At 38.4% G+C, this 17,527-nt stretch overlaps 1 pseudogene; it reads right to left on the reverse strand.

Moving 5' to 3' along the window:
* Window positions 1-14,588: 14,588 nt before the first annotated feature.
* The window catches only part of LOC124606245, an 80,662-nt pseudogene continuing 77,723 nt past the window's right edge, over window positions 14,589-17,527 (reverse strand).

Consider the following 17,527-nt stretch of genomic DNA (forward strand, 5'->3'; position numbering starts at 1 on the left):
GGGACAGGGACTTTTACTTCGACTTCAAAAAGATAGGCTCAGTAACTCCACACTCGATACCTGTAAGACTATTCGCAAGACACGTAGGCAATGGCGCAGATATGGTGGGACTAGCGTCCAGGGCAAACTTCTAGTGTGCCCCGTCCCTCCGCCCCCACCCACCGCCGCCGCCGCCACCACCACCACCACCACCACCACACCTCTACATAACGTTCAACGCGCACAGCTATTCAACCTATGTATTCATTTATTGATTTTGCAATGAAGTAAGAAGGTTTCAAAATACAAGCAGTCTTGGTGGCTATTATTTAATGTCTTTGACGCGTGCCACCCTTTTGGGCGTCATCGGATTGTGTTAAAGTAGCTGGATGTGAAACCCATTCGTCATATAGCTATATAAAACGCAAATTGACGCAACAGTAAATGAATATGTAATCCGTCTGTCACCAACTAACACCGGCGTCGTAATACAAAAATAAAGGCGGTATGAGCCGCACGCGGCACAACGTCCTTTTGGCGTGCACGCAAGCACCCATACCGCGTTTTATAAGCGTGGCCTCTTTTGTACTACTATGGCGGTGTCAGCTGGTGTGGTCAAGGTCCACCTCGCATTTTGTGTGTTTTTATGACGCATGCATTACACATACAGCGATTGTTACGTCCATATGGCTATATGTTACGTCCATATGGCTATATGACGAATGGGTTTTATATCCAACTACTTTTACATCAGCTGATGATGTCCCAAAAGGGTGAAACGTCTCACTGACATTAAATAATTTCGCAACCAAGACTGTTGTTGGTTGCAATAATTCGAAACTGACAGCTGTAGTACCATGTTACAATGGAATGGAATAATTTTTAAGTAAAAAGCTACAAATTTGAAAAATTCTTTGTTGGACGGTACAAACTGAAAACATTGTCACATTGCATTTTCATTACTCATTGTTGAGTACTCAAAAACCGAAAAAAGAAAACATCAAACGTAAAATACAGGTAGATATTATGGAACTGTTGCACAGCACTGTCCAATTCGAATCTTCTTACCATTATTTTCCATACATCTCCGTGTCTTCCCAATTTAACGTATTCTGGATCTTTGGCTTCTATTTATTTTACTACCACTACTACTTCTCCATCCTGTTTAGCACTACCTCTTCTAGTTTCTTCGACGCTTGCTCACTTTTTCGCTCTTAATAATACCGCGTCCCCAAAGCAAGCGTCCTGGCTACGACATCGCCTGCGGAGATTTCTGAAGAATTTATTGTATGCAGGTTTCCGAAGTAATGAACAAGATATTCATTTTTGTCTTGTTATTAATTAGTATCATAAGCTTTTTTGTTGTAATTAGTAGTATTTAGATCAATTTAAACAAACGGATAAACTGTATAGTTTTACTGTATTGCTAGTTGACCCATAGGTGGTTTATCCATTTGGCACACGCTACGGGCTCTGCATTGTCACGGACCCCGAGCCACAATGCCCATTTTTCCCCGAGAGAAAGTTAAGTGATAGAAGTTTTGAATTTAAAGTAATGGCATTGTTTAGGGTTGTCTGTATGCATCACTGAGCAACATTTTCGAAGTACCGGATATAATATCACAAACATAAAATTGTGTGTATTCTCAAGCGTTTGAAGAATACATTAAACATAATTCAGTTTTATTAAACCTCTTTTCACGCATCACAACTTTGAACAAAAGTTTTATTTGCATGTTTTGTTCCATCGTGGTCTTCTGTGTATTAACGTGAACTTAGGCCGGAATATTATCGAGGGAGACTTTACTTTATGCTGGTAACAGTGCCATTCTAAATATCGTTTGTCGATATGTCATCGATAAAGTTCGAAGGACCCTACTGTGCACATTACCTAGCTGATCTGCAGATTAATTGATTTGCTCCGTTAACGACCGGAATAAAGAGTTTTGCGCATTTTACCTAGATAATATGCACATTAACGGCTTCCGTATCGTTAAAGTTCAAAAGTCTGTTTCTCTCATTTCCTTTCCCTACTCTTTCCCCTCTCACATCAATTTTAGTTTGGTTTGGCAAGCCACTTGTCGTCAGCCGTTGTTTTTATTTCTCATAATTTGCATCAGCTGCCAGAGCGTGAATTTGTGTCGTGATTTCTTTTTAAATCTGGTAAATTTAGTACCTAGTATGGAAGCAAGAACCGAATTCGTGAGTAAAATGAAGAAAAGATTGTTTACAAGCTTCTTTAGCGAAGATTCAAAATAAGGTGGAGCTTTAGTGGCAGGACGAAATTACGTTTCTGTAATCCAAGATGTAAAGCGAACAGAAGTTTTCAAGAAGAAAGAATCGTCTAGAGATTATCGAGTAATGCAAAAGTATGTACAGAGCTGTGAAAAACCCACTGAGCTGCATCACATATCGAGAAAATGTGAAAAACTTTGTCGATGCCGAAGAACTGTTTGACAAGTTGCATTCTACTCATTTGTCAGTTGACCACTGTAGAAGAGACAGAATGATCCAGCAATTAAATGCACTTTACAAAAACGTAACCCACGTCCAAATAAAGTGTTTTTGTATTTATGCAAACCTTTCCAACAAAAAAAAGAGTGAAGAAATGGACTGCTGTAAATTACTTCATAGCAGTTGAACAGCAGACGCCAGGAGGATATCATCGATTACCAGCCTCAACCAGACGGAAGGTTAAATTTCTTCTCGTATACCAAGAACACTTAACAAAATTTTTTGCATTGAAGCTACACACATCAAAACGGTAGGGTGAAGCACCTTATAACTTGCTTGACATTTTTCTCCTTTTTAGCGCTCCGAGTACCTTGCAATCTGATAACTGACACAGATTTTATAATAAAGTCTTAGACGGTGTAACAAAGTTATGACCAGAAATCAAAACTGTTAATGGCAAAAGTAGACACAGCTAAAGTCGAGGAAGTGTGGAACGAGCGAATCAAGACACTGAAAACATGCATACTACTTGGATGGGTGATAAAAAAAATTACAGGCAGAGTCAAGAGGTACGATTTGTTCAGCTCATGAAGACTCGTGCATATAATTCTGCAGTTACAAGAAGCTATGTTCGGTTGTCTCGCAATAGTGGGAATACTGGGATCGTCTTCTTCTCTTGAACTATAGTGTATTACACTCGAGAAATACTGAAGAAGACGTTAAAAAATTAGAAGATTCACAAGAGGCTGTTATGGGATCATAATCAAATCTTACTCAAGAGAATATTCCGTTATCCCCTGCTTCTACGGAATCACCTATAGAAATAAAAGAATTTATCGATAGTAATCTTAAACTGCCTACTACGCCGTAGATTGATGATACGATTACATTCAGCAGTCCTATTCCTCCTGCGAATCACATCCGCAGGTTGAAGAAGTCATCACTGAGTTGCCCTCAACTTCAGCAGAATCGCCATCACATTTTCGTACAGAGCCTGAAAAGAGTACTATAAAAGATATGGTCAGTATTTTTTGCTCAGGAGCAGCAACAGGTGTTCACGAGTGTAAATCGCGTGGTGCGTTTATTCACGTGATTTGTGGTAAAGCAGATCCCATAGGTAAAGGGTATGGTAAGAATGCCTCGTCCAATATCTATGAAAAGTATTTGGATCAGATAATACAGCGTGATGATGCCAAGAGAGGTTTATAAAAGCATTGAAGAAAATGTTATCAGTTTCTGACGCAAAGCACCCAAAAGACGCTGAAGCTGTTACTGTGAGAATTAAGGTACTCGAAGTAGACAGAGCAAAAAGCTGATGCCTGCTCGTTTTTAGCTGTGGTTTTTCGTAAAACAGAGGATGGCTTTTGTAAACTTGGTGCTAAAACGGGTATTTTATGGTACTGTGCAGGGTTCCACAAAATGTGACGTCAAATCTAAATGTATCACAAACAGGTGTGTTTGTAACAAAAACTAGTTGTTATATTATTAAAAGTGTCACTAATATTTAGATTACACTAATAAGTAAGCATTATTTCATCATATATTTTGCCAATTTATTTCCTTAAATGTAATAGTATTTTAAGCCTTTTGCTTTGTATCATAATTTTTTAATTGTTTGATGATTGACTTTCAATTAATTTTTTGACTGTTTGATTGTATTAAATTGATTCTTTAGATATCGAAAAATAAATAAATTATATTATGTTAATTTAAGCTCATAGAAACGTTGCTGTTGTTCCAGCAAAGATCTTATTTTCATTTAACGAAAGCCTAATACGTAATTTACATATTATTTAGGTAATTTGCAGGTTACCTTAGTAATTTTGAGAAATGAAATAATTTTCGGCACTTTATTGGCTCCCACTAGTTAATCTGCACATTACCTAGATAATATGCAGAATAACTGATTTCTGTACTTTAGCCGTAATAGATATGTCCTAGCACCAAACGGCGAGGGCCGCTCAGCGAAACAATCGAAACAGCCAGAATACTCCAAAATCCTGACAGCTGGTCGTTCGGATTATGGTTAGCTGTAATTTAGCTTACTATTTCTGCGATCCTCTTTTATGTTCCTTTTACTAATTTTGAGTTTAGGCACACTGCATCTTTACAGTATGTTTGTCCATCACGTTAAACATTATTTCTTTCAAGCTATCAGTGACGTTTTAATGTCTAACCCATTCAGGTACGCTTGCCGCCAATTCCAGGACTGGTAAAAGTCTGGAACAGCCGTTACCTCTCATTCTTCCCACGTGGTGAAAGTAATAAAAAGGGTAGCTTGGTCACTAGGACAGTGGTTCAAAAATGGCTCTGAGCACTATGGGACTTAACATCTATGGTTATCAGTCCCCTAGAACTTAGAACTACTTAAACCTAACTAACCTAAGGACATCACACAACACCCAGTCATCACGAGGCAGGGAAAATCCCTGACCCCGCCGGGAATTGAACCCGGGAACCCGGGCGCGGGAAGCGAGAACGCTACCGCACGACCACGAGCTGCGGACTAGGACAGTGTGCACATGGCTTGAGTAGATGGTAATTTGAAAACGTTATTTTAGTTTCATAATGGAGAGATTCATTCCTCACAAAAAACGCTCTTCAGTTGGATGAAAAGTTCTCGGTTAACTTGTTGCGTCAAAGTCGGACAAAATTCCAAGCTTTCAATGACTGCCTCCGTCATCATCGTCGAGGACTACGGTTTCTTACTACACGAATGACGCTAATGAAGTATTAACTAAGGCTGGTAGTTTTAGTATCTTGAATAGTGTTATGTCTGTCTACATAACTGCTCAGACGTCAAGTTGCGTCGCATCCCTTAGCGCTTAAAAAACGAAATAAAACGTTAAAAAACGAAATAAAATAACGTTGTCTTTACATTTTGTATGGAAGTAACAAAATAAACTAAAAAATATGCGCGCTTATTGACGTACAGAAGCCCCATATTTCATATGTGCTACGGCCTAAGCAAGGTGTTAAATAAACTGGTCCTGAATAGAAAACGTCATTTTCATCATGCTGCTTGTCGCTGTCTTGCATAGGCAGAGACAAACTCAGGCTTAAAACTGTGCGCAGCCATAGGCGCCCAAGGAAATTATTCTTGGAGACGCTGCGTGTGTGTGTGTGTGTGTGTGTGTGTGTGTGTGTGTGTGAAGGAGGAGAATTCTAAAATTACCACCTTTGATATAAACCAGAAGTGTAAGGCCACAAGAACTAAGATTTGTCAGTGACACAAAAAAAGTTGTTTTATACCAGGTTGGTTATCCACTGACTTCTACACTGAGGTGACAAAAAACACGGGATACCTCCTAATAACGTGTCGGACCTCTTTTTCCCCGGCTCAACGTGACGTGGACTCAGCAAATCGCTGGAAGTCCCCTGCAGAAACACTGAGCCATACTACCTCTATAGCTGTCCATCATTCCAAAAGTGCTCCCAATGGAGGATTTGCGCATCAACTGACCTCTCGTTTATTACCCATAAATGGTCGATGGGATTCATGTCGGGCGATCTCAGTGGCCAAATCATTCGTTCGAATTGTCCAGAACGTTCTTCAACCCAGTTTCGAACAGTTGTGCCCAGCGGCATTGCGTATTGTCATACGTAAAAATCCCAACATTGCTTGGGATCTTCAAGTAGATGAACGGCAGCAAATGGATTCCAAGTACCTGAACATAACCTTTTCCCGTTAATCATCAGTTCGGTTGGACTAGACGACCTAGTACACTCGATGTAAACACAGCCCACACCATTATGAAACCACCACCAGCTTGCACAGTGTCTTCTTGACAACCTGAATCCATGGCTTCGTGGAGTCTGCGCCACACTCGAACCCTACCATCAGCTCTTACCAACTGAAATCGGGACTCATATGGCCAGGCCACGGTTTTCCAGTCAACTAGCGTCCAATCGATATCCTCACGGGCCCAGGTGAGGCGCTACAGGTGATGTCGTGCTTTCAGCAAAGGCAGTCGCTTCGATCATCTGCTGCAATAGCCCATTAACGCCAAATTTCGCCTCTCTCTCCTAACGGATACGTTCGTCGAACGTCCCACGTTGATATCTGCTGTTATTTCACGCACTGTTGCTTGCATGTTAGCACTGACAGTTCTCTGCAAACGTCGCTGCTCTCGGTCGTTATGTGAAGACCGTCGGCCACTGCGTTATCCATGTTCAGAGGTAATGCTTGAAATTTGGTATTCTGAGCACATCCTTGGCACTGTGGAGCTCGGAATATTGAATTCTCTAACGGTTTCCAAATTGAATTGTCTCATGCATCTAGCTTCAGCTACCATACCACGTTCAAATTCTGTCGATTCCCGTCGTGTGGCTACAATCACGTCGGAAACCTTCCCACGTGTATCACCTGTGTACAAATCACGGCTCCGCCATCGCATTGTCCTTTTATACCTTGTGAACGTGGTACCACCCCTCCCCCCCAATTTATATGTGTATGACTAGTGCAGCTCAGTAAGTGATATGAGACTATGCTGTCGGTATGCACAGAAGGCTGTCAACAGGTGGAAGAGTAGCCAGTACGTAGTTGCTCCCCTCCCGCCCTCTCCTGCGCTGTTCCGTCACGTCGCAGCAGCGGCCGGTATTTGGAAAAGGCGCCTGGCCGGCCGACCGCGTCGCCCGTGACGTCAGGCGGCGGCCACGGTCGATATCTGGGGTCGACAGCTGGTGCAAACAGCCTGCGCCGCCACTGCCGGCTCGCAGCCCTTGTTTACTACGAGTTCTCCGGCGGGCATAGGTCCCTCCGGCCGATGTCGAACAGCCGACCAAAACGGTTCTGTCTGCATATGAAAATATCCTCTCAAAGCTGGCTATGTAAATACGGTCATGATGATTTAATACACATTGTCTTGAGGTGACGCACTATTTCTACTTACACTCAAACCTTAGTCATGGAACACTTTTATAGCTATCAAAATCTGAACATAATTTTCAGTTTACAAGAAAGAGACAAAAGAATAACAACAAAAAATAACAATAGATTACAAAATGTCAACAACTGTCACTTCTACCACAAACATACAAAACATTATAAACAGTTCTTGTGGAAAGAGTTGGAGAACTTTAGAGAAACACCTGGGAGAATTTCCGGGAGCTTCCCGCAAGGAAAGGTCTTACACACAACAAATTTTAACTTGAAATTAATTATTCACAACAGAATGTTAACCAGAAAACCCATAATAGTAACTAATTTCAGTAAAGCATTTGATTCTAAAGACAGAGAAACTATATATGAAACAATTGAGGAGTTTGGCGCTAAAGCAAAATTAGCAAGTATTATATGTGGAAACTTAGCAAATATGATCGTTAATTTATGGAAGAAATATGTCACATATTTGAAATAAAAACTGGTGTTAGACAAGGGGACAGTTTATCGTCTTTACTGTTTAATTTCGCTTTAGCAAAAATGGCGAAGGATCTGGAATTTAGAGCTAAAATTCACAAAACTGATCCAAGAATTCTGGGTAGGAAAATAGCTGGAATTAAGGTAAAGTGCCTGACTTTCACAAATAATTTTAAAACTTCCAGAAAGTCTGGCAGAAGTAGTCACTCAAAAAATCTTCTGACAAGAATAGCGAACTGAACTGGTCTCAAAATTTTTGCTGAAAAAACAAAATTCGTGACAGATTTTTAAAAATGCACCAAACTACAAAGAAACAGGAATAGGTGAAACAGAGCGAGTCAGTGAATTCAAATACCTTAGAGAAGCCATACCTTAGGATGTCCATTTCAGTAAATTTAAAAGGGAAACAACATATGGTTTGACAAAAGATCCACAACTAGGAAAATGAAACTCAAACGTCACACTCCAACAGTAAGACCAGAAAGTTTATAGGCCAGACATAATACAGGTACTTGAAAGACAAGTTTTTAGATAAATAATGGGTGCAATACAAGCACACATGTTTGGATAATGAGAAGTAACAAGAAGATCTACTAAAATCTAATGGAAACATCAGAAGTAACAGCTGAGCGAAAGCTAATCTTCTTTGGACTCCAAAGCTGAATGAGTGAAAACAAGCCAAGGAAACAAATATTCATAGAAGGAGTAGAGAGAAACAATATAATAGAAACGGAAAAGACAGAAAGTAATCTTTTCAAGAATGAAATGCTACATTAATAAGGTTTTATAGGTGGAGGAAGTAAGAATTCAGGAACAACATGGATAGAAGAAAGGAAAAGACAATGTAGGGAAAAGATAGAGTTCTGAAAGAAACACGAAACAACAAAGAAATATGGGAATTGAAGCTATTAAGTAACCCTTGTTGGTCAATACGAAGATAAAACGAAATAGGTTCGTTTAACTACAACTGAGTCAGTCTAAGTCGATCCCTTATAGCTGCCATGGGCTGGGTGCACAGCTTTTGCGGGCCTACCTCGAAAAGGGACGTAACCGAATTTTTAAGCGTCTCAGTGTCATCGCCACGGTGTTGTCATAGCTTTATAGGCGGCTACCGTTTTGCTAGAAGCCGTTGGCGTTTCACAGTTGAAAATTGCAAACAGTGTTATGAGCTGTCAAGAAACTTCTTATGCCGTCTCGACTATAGTACTCTTTTGCTTCCATACTGTCACATTTTTTCATAAAATACCCACAACAGAAAAAAATACTTAAAATAAGTACTGACAGTTTAAATGGTCACCTAAATATGTTGTTAACAAAATATGACTTAAGGGCCTTTGTTAACTGCTGAGCTGAAGACATGTTATTAGTAAGAAGCTCTTAATTTTCGCCATAATTCCTTGTTATTTTTAATGGTACCGATAAACTAGGTCTGATTAACTTTTGCAGCATAATGAAGCTATTACTTTTGACTCAACCATTTTGTTTCTGTCTTCAGACCATTTAGCGGATTAATATGACACAGTGGTAAGGTAATTGACTTGTATTTGGGAGGACGACAATTTAGATTCCCTTGTGATGATCTGGACTAAGTTTTCTTTGATTCAAATAAATCGCTTAAGACAAGTGGTAATAATGGTGCCTTTGAAATGCATACAGCCAATTCTTTTCCTCAATCTGAGCTTGTGCTCTATCACTAAAGATTGCCACAATGGAGATGTTAAACCCTAATTTTCCTTCCTTCTTCATGTCATATGACATTCATTATGCTTTGGGATGGTAAAAATTTACCTGGGATACTTTGTATCTATAGTGTCGATATGCTTGAACGATGATATCCATTCTTTGGTACCAGTGAAACTGCACTCAGTGTTCTTTACAACTCGTAATTTTCTACATGTAACAGTTTCTTCACAAAAAGACTTTCCAGTCATTACTTCATCATACAGTTGATGTACATTATCTAATTGATTTGCAATAGTTAGGTTAATTTTTGCACTTGTAGCTTAAATTTTAGACCATATGAATCTTGCCTCCAGTGTATATAAGTTCAATTTTTATCATATTGGTATTATGACTATCATTATTTTATAACCTTCTGTTTCATTTTTTTCTTCTTGAAGCTAAAATTTATTAGAAAAACAGCTTCTTATTTCACTGCCACATTTAAAAGCTTCACTTTTGGATCTCCTGTAATGAAGATCTCTTTTTTGGACAGTTTAAGTGACCATCACACAAACCAGACATACTCTTACATTTTACTAAAATCGCTATCCAAAAACTGTTTTATCATTACTGCACATTATTTGTATGAAATCAGCCCTTCATATAATCTGAGTTATCTATCTGTAGCTGGAATTAGCAAATAAATATGAATGTTACTGTATTAAACCTGTTTTACCATTCATAGGATATGTTTATTATAGTATCTCAAACCACTTAAATGTAAAAAAATATTTGTGGTTTCGTGCCACTAAAACTACTATTGGAACAGGTATAATGTTATTAACTGCAGTTTGAAGGAGGTTCTGTAAAATGTGAACACTAGAAACAGTGAAACTTCCCAATAGATCAAAACTGTGTGCCGTGCCCGACCAAGACTCAAACTTGAGACCTTTGCAAAGGATCTGAGGTTGAGTATCAGTCCAGCACGAAGTTTTAATCTGCTAGGAAGCTTCATATCAAAGCCACACTCCACTACAGCATATCAATGCACACTGCACTGCAGAGAGAAATGTTCATTCTTAAATGTTATCAATATCTTACTACTACTTTTTTCAGTCACACAGAGAAGAGAAAACATATACAGTAGGCACTCCAATAATTAGTATTGCAACTGTCTCTACAGAATTGAATATACTATTTCTGGAATGTGTTGTTGTAATTGTATTTGACTGTATTATCAGCTTTTTTGCAGTTTGACTAGGAGCTGCCAAAATTTGCAAGGTTTCATTTCACACGATATTTGTACACATAATAGTAGGCCTGATTTTGTTTTCTTTCTTGTTGGAAGAATCTACTAGTATTAAAACAGACTTTATTTCATTTACATTTTTGCAAAGCTGTTGATATGACAGTTGCTCAGACACATTAACAATGATAGTTTCGCTCTTGTTTTGTGTTGCAAAGGGCTAAATTAACTTAGATGAACAATTTTCTGACTGGTATCTCAGATTTTGAACAACAACGTGTGTAGCAGTTGTTTCTTTACTGGCTATTAAACATTCTGTCACTTAGATTGGTACCTTTAAAATATGACAGTATTTTTGAGAATGTTCCTACCACAGCAAGTGTACGATATGTTTTATATATTTGAGGTGATTTTTCAAAGCCCAAACAGGGACCAAGTGCTAAAGAAAATTTGGAAGAACCCAATATACATTTACTTTGGTCATTACAATTTCAGCCTTTTCTCAAAATAGATAACTTTTTTACTCATGAGTAAGCGTAGTTTCTTTTTGGGAATTTGGCAATTAATTGAATACTTCGAAGCTAGAGAAGCTGAACTCATAGGCTAATGGGAAACCAAAGTAATGGACAAATGATTTCTTATAAAACTGAATGTACTGTTACAAACTAATTGAAACAAAACATTTAATACATGAAATAAAAATATCTTGGTTTATTTATTACATGCTACTGATAATTCTGTGAAATAATATGTAGATGTGAAAATAAAAGGAACTTAATTCACTCGGTCACATTCTTACCATTTACAGGGAAACAGCACTCTAAAATTAATATAATCTAGAGTGAAGATATTTAGACTGATAGTACTGGATGAAACTAAAAGAATATTTTATTTGCCCAACTGTTATTTTACCTCTGGCTGCACTATTTGTACATGTCATACATTTAGCACTTTAAGAATATTACCATATATATGCTCTAATTTAAAGAGCAGACTTTAATTCAGAGACATCTTCAAACCAGGGAAAACCCAGTAAAAACGAGCTTGGTAACGATAGCCACAGGGAAATTTATGAAGATTTATGGATCATAACTACATTATTGTGTGCACCTGCTTATTTGTTATGTATTTGACAGATAGTGGTAGTAATTATTACACTATCAGGTAGTCAAGAAATATGTGATACATAACAGATGCTGTACAATAAAACATTATTTAGATTCCATTGACTGACACTTTGGTCAGTTCTTGGTAGAATGTTTGATACATTATGAATGAATACAAATAATAAGTATTCCAGAATATTACACCAGTGTTGTGTTTGTTTCATTCATAACATTATTTAGAGACTGCCCTTGAATCCCACCAGCTGGATGACTGATTTCTGTATGTGTTTCCATCCAACAATCTTAAGTCCCACCTTGGTTGTTATGCAGATACAGTCAGAACACACACCACAACCACGGTAATAAGGTACAATGTCCATGAAGTGATAGTGACAGGTGCATCTGCCATGGATACTTACAGAAGTCAAGGACCCGAATGATGACAGGCAAAGAGGGTCACTGAAATCAAGCGACCTTTGGGATGTGTTACATCCACATCATAGTACCTGGATCTTGTTAAACATATTTTCTAACCAGACCTTGAAACACCTACTCATATTGTATTGTAGAATCAAACTTACAACTTTAAATTTCGAACTTACATATGTCAAGTGTTAGATCATGAAGCTTTACTTTTACCTTGTAAATTAAATGTAGAATCAAATGTGTTGGTCCTTAATTGCAAAAACTGGTTTACTTGATATTTATCTATTAAAGTGTCATCTACCATGAGTAGAAAACAATAGTTTGAGTAAATCTTGCATATTTTTGGTGTAGAATAAGAATATGCAGTAAAATAAGAGGTTCCCATTTGATAATACAAAGGTGACTGACTACACAGGAGGGGTGTTTGGAAAGTGGCCTGTGGAGGCATAAACAGATGTTCTCTTCATTAATATTAACTGTTCATTGTGTGATTGACACAGTGTACCATAAGCAGCAGAATGGTCCTCTATTCATGTCAGGAACAGGCCAAGTTGGTGTCTGTGTACAGCCAAGCAGATCGAAATGGTCGAGAGACAGAATCCTGTCCTCCAAATGCATGTTCGTCTGTCTCAAAGGACCCATCATCACACAAATGCCCCAAAAGGGCGTGAAAGGTGTGATGTAGTATGGTAGCAGGCTGGTAAGTATTCTACTGAAACTTTCACTCTCTGTTACGAAATTAGTCTGAACTGTTACAATGACGTTATGGCTTTTGCTCAGTTCATGTTGCTGAGTTTACAGTTCAGGTTTCTTTCTCACATGAGGTGACGCAGTCTCTTTCAGATTTGTTCCCTTTTCTGTAATGTCTGCTTTGTGCCTCTTTGTCATTTTGATTACGACAGAGGATGTTAACCTGGCTTGTCCTTTCGTGGTGCTGCCTGGAGAGTACTTTGAGCAAATGTTTACATTTGTCTATAATACATTTCTGCTGTGTAGCAGTGGTGTGTAAAGTGTAAGTACAGATGAATTAATAGCTGATTATGTATGGGAAGATCTCTCTGGAAAACTTAAAAGAAGAGTATACATCTTAAGTTTACATTAGATAAGATAGGTGGGGGCACTTATCTTGACACTGGAAGGAACAGTAAATGGAAATTGAAAATTGTGGGCGCTGAGACACATTAAACTATGTAAAACAGATTTTTTGGTGTGGAGCGATGAAAATATTACCACATATCAGATAGCATAAAACCAGTTGGAAAACTGAACACTAGAAAACAATGCCTTAGTGGGTCATCTTTACCTACATTAAACTCAATGTCATTTGCATCCTCCACTTGCTGATCTCGTTGAAGAGATTAGACTCACTGTTATTAGAGGAAGTTGGTAGATAACACAGATGCAGAAACTGCTTATATAATCAACCTAAGTATTACATAAACTATTTCTCTATTCTGGGACCCAAGTATGTGCACTTGCGCGCCCCTGTGTGTGTGTGTGTGTGTGTGTGTGTGTGTGTGTGTGTGTGTATGTGTGTGAGTGTGTGTTTTGTTGACGATATAATTGATGTTTATAGTGTATAGGGTATGGAAATATATTTGTGTCTTTTTTTTTCAATTCTCAGTCAGTACCCATACTAATGCTCTACTTTTTCTGCATACAGGTGAGTGCTCTCACATGCTATTGCAACACGCGGATTGCCTGCAGACAGCATTGGGTAACGTAACTGGCAGCATGAATGTTCTCTTTAAACACTATCGTTGTGTTGCTTAAAGATGTGTTTAGGTGAAGGGTGCTACAACTGTGTATGTAGTTCATGCTGTTGTTTGATCCATTTGTACAGTCTGACTACACTGAGTGAAATGCACATTGTACTCTTTGCTTTGCCAAGTTAACTTTTTTATAGATTAAGTTATCTATTTGCTGTAATAACTCATTCCGTAATGTGAACATGATGTGCACCATCCTTAACGTTATACAGGCTTGAGTGTCATTGGCTGTTAACTCGTTATACACTCATTTCAGCTCCTTGGTAATGGAAATCATGATTTGGAAATGTAAAAGATTTGTCTGATTCCCTGTATAAGAACATGTATGATTGTGATGTAACGATTTCCTCCACACTTAATGAAAGCAACCTAGTTCCACTGGAAGTGCAGCATAGAACAGTGACAGCTCGTAGCTAAAATTAGAGGGGGTATTGCTACAGAAAATTTTTAGCAGTTGTTTTAAAACTGTGTGGAAGGAAATAAATATGTCTAAAAATCATTCAGAAACTTAAAAAAGTCCTAAAAGAACAAAAATCAATTACTTTTCTTACTTTAACTGAAATTGTTACAGTTCAAACTTGATCTGTTCATTTAAAACTAAAATCCATTCTTCTTCTTTTAATTTGCTTGAAAATATCAATATTTTGTCCTTGATCTCTGGATAGTAACCGCAGAAATTTTTCTTTATTGAAAACACTGCAAGCACTTTTAGTCTTCCTGAATTGACAGAGCTTCTTGGGAAAGTTTTTATTCTTTTCAGTTTCGTTGGATAGCATTCCGCCTGTTATGTGGTAATGGAAACTGTCAGCAGAATTTTTATAAGTTTTGTAGATTATTTTCCTAGATAAATTTCAGCAGCTCAATTAATTTTCAGTATTAATGAATATCAGACCTACAATAGAATACATTTAAGTCAGCAGCATGTTCTTCCTTTCCAGTCATGGGATGCGGTTTAGTAGCCAGTACTATCTCTTCTGTAGTATGTTCGCTCCTCAGACTAGTGAAACATTCCTTGCTGGACATTTTAGCAGCTTGTAAGTGTGTAGTGGAAGAATAAATGTCCATTAGTCAATCATGCACTTTCTTGGTTTTGGTCATGACTGTCCTTCCAGAATACTCACAGTACTTTGAGTTTTTAATTATAAAATAGCTGTTTTTAAATTTGTTCTATATTTGTTAACCTGAAACACACTAATTCCTCGAGATTGCATTTGGTTGTTAAGTGTTTCAGAGTGAGATATAATCTGAGGAAAAAACTCTAACCAAAATTGAGATTCTCATCATCCAGATACAAGTATCTTAAAATCCCTGTTTCTTGTCCTATGGTTCTATCTGCAGTTGATGTTGGCTGAATTTCAGCAAGGCAGTTTCTTAATGGTTGTAAATTTCCATGAACTCTATTTATGATCCACATGTTGAAATTCCAGCTTGTAAACGATGGATGTGAAATGGAGAAATAAATATGTTTCTTCAGAATGTGCAAACACGTTATGTTGATGGTGAGAAGGATGTCGGAATAACGAGACCAAAATTTGTTACTTTTCGTGTGTTCCTGGAAGCATTTCGCATTATTAAATTAAGTTGATGTGTTTATCAGTTAATGAAATGTCATGACGCTGACACCATGAAATGGCCGAGATATCAGTTTTCATCCATATCATTGAAGTACTACGTCCGGTTTTCTAAAATGCGTGTTTAAATGCCATAGACAGTTTGATTTTCTTGAATAAAGAATCCCCAAAAGTACTCATATATGACTCCATTCTCTCAATTCAATGTGTATCGGAGAACAAGGGTTATTTGAGTTTATTGCGAAACATCTGTTGGTCATCAATCATGACAGCTGCAAAGGAAGCTTTTCTATTTCCCATCCTTATCTCCTCATTGTATATTTATAGCAAGTAGTCAAGTAACTTATTCTGAATGCAGCCTTTGAAGACTGCAATGATTCTCCAAATCTGTACCTAATTTGGATACAAAAATTACTAATCCTCGAAATAAAAATGGATTTAGTGAATCGTCTTTCCCATAGCGCCCACGCAAGGGAGTTTCGAGGCTCCTACAAAAGAAAATGTAGTCTATTAGTTTGGAAAAAATTCACAGCTCTTTTTGACCTCTATATTTTGCTCGTTGCCCTTAACACTTACACTTCTTAAAATCGACCATGAAACTATATTATCAGCTTGCTTCTCTGACTTTTCATGCTTATCAGTTTATTCTTTCATTTTGTTTATATTCCTAAAACCGTTTTTTGCCCACACTATTTCAACCCGAAACAGTAAACACGAAAATCATTCAGAATTAAAGCTAGAAATAAATTTCTTATTGCTGCTTATGACTGTCTGATACATTAGAATATCAGATGTACAACGACCTCTCTCTTATGGGGAGACAGTATTAAAAACATGTTGTAGTTCACCTGTAGTCAAATGACTTATTTGTTGGTGATACAAGGACATTGTTGAAGTATTATGTAAAATAAATGAATAAAAAAAGTGAAGCAAGTAGTATAGCTGAAAGCAAGACAGTAATCGAATTCTACACTTTTTTGACATTCAAGACTGTGGTACACGGTTTTTAAGCATAAAACATGAGTAAAAAAGAAAGATCTACCTCCCACCCAGCACCAGTACCAGGGTCGACACTGCAGGACCGATGGTGCTCGCTCTCCCTCGCAGCCCCGGTACAAACTTACCTTGTGCGCATGCGCACAACAGCCAAATACCACACCACTAAACTGTGAAGCGCATAGTTCCATGTGAAGATTTTTGTAACTTTTTCTTACACTGAGTAGTGGATGCTAAAATTAAGCTTACAGACTGAGCCATGCATGGCTCGTGTTCGTACTGTATTTCATTTTACATCCTGTTTTTGCTTTACTACTACCTTGTTATTTTTATTTCAATTACTGTTGTCACTGAATTGCCGCCTTACTTGCCTGTGAGTGGCAGCAGCGGCGCTTATCGATATAAGCCCTGGCGTATTATCTTTTCTGACTGTTATTATTTCCCGGTTGTTGTGTGTTCGGAGTTAGTTCGGATCTGCAGTGAGTTGGGAGGTGCCAGCAGTTAGTTCGGACCTGCCAGTGTTTGAGTTGGCACGCAACACAAGTTCAGCCGGAGCGCAGCAGCAGTGAGGTCCAGACTGCCATGACTCGTCCGACGGTTGCTGACACACATGGTTGGAGTGGGGACGACTTTGGTTGGTCGTCTTGCCGGACGACGTGTGTTTGGCCGGCCATCACTTATGGGTTGGCTGTGTGTGTTCGGACTCGTGAGTCGTCCCTGTTCTTGTACAATCACTGCCGTTAGCATTGTCTAGTTCTTCGTGCAAGTGTTCGTGAAACTGTGTGTAGTTTGTGTGATTTTGATTGACAAGTTATTTTAAATGCTGTCGGCGTACTGGCTCTGAGGAGTCAGTCGGTTGGTGTGGACCAGCCAGGAAATCTCCACTCGTCACAGTGGGCCGGCCCTGCTGCCGTTCTCTACACAGTGTCGAGGTGTGTGGGAGATGTTCCGATTGCTAG

This window comes from Schistocerca americana, chromosome 3 (assembly GCF_021461395.2).
Source record: "Schistocerca americana isolate TAMUIC-IGC-003095 chromosome 3, iqSchAmer2.1, whole genome shotgun sequence".
Lineage (NCBI taxonomy): Eukaryota > Metazoa > Arthropoda > Insecta > Orthoptera > Acrididae > Schistocerca > Schistocerca americana.